The sequence below is a fragment of the Vicia villosa genome, linkage group LG4 (assembly GCF_029867415.1).
Source record: "Vicia villosa cultivar HV-30 ecotype Madison, WI linkage group LG4, Vvil1.0, whole genome shotgun sequence".
NCBI lineage: Eukaryota > Viridiplantae > Streptophyta > Magnoliopsida > Fabales > Fabaceae > Vicia > Vicia villosa.
In genome coordinates, this window is record NC_081183.1 from 176,452,264 (window position 1) to 176,452,985 (window position 722).

A 722-nucleotide genomic window follows, 5' to 3' on the forward strand; every position below is an offset into this window, starting at 1 on the left:
CTGTTAAAATTTAAAATGCATTTCAAGAAACTGAATAAGACTAGATTGCAAAGGAAAAGCACAAGGCTCAAATTATTATATATGGAATGGTAATCAGCCAAATGCTTGATTCCATGGAGTATTTACAAAGTTGGAAATTGGTAATTTTCAGGAAAAGGGCTACGATGAAACGTGACGACCGTTATCTCTCCCTTCCACTCCGAGTTGCGCTGTATTCGTGCTTCGTAGAAGATGACCTACTGCTGATGAACACTCCGCTATGGATTTTGAATGATCAAGTTTGTCCTGAACACAGTTACTTGCCATATATCCCTAACTTTTGCGTAAACTACCCCTTTCGGGTTTTAAGTTTACCGGGATTGATTATTTATTTTTTTATGTCTCTAACTTTTGCCTGAATCGCCCTTTCGGGTTTTCGATTCACCGAGACGCTCTTTTTTGCCTAAGTCGCTCTTTGCGAGTTTTCAACTTAGCGAGCTGTTCTTTTTGTTTATTTAGGCGAAGTATTTCTTGACTGCGTCGACGTTCACAGGACGGGTGAATTCTTCTCCATCCATAGTCGTGAGTATTAAGGCTCCTCCTGAGAAAGCTCTCTTGACCACGTAGGGGCCGTCATAATTGGGAGTCCATTTCCCTCTCGAATCTGTGAGAAAAGATTGAATCTTTTTGAGTACAAGGTCGCCTTCTTTGATTGTGCGAGGTCGAACCTTTTTGTCGAAAGC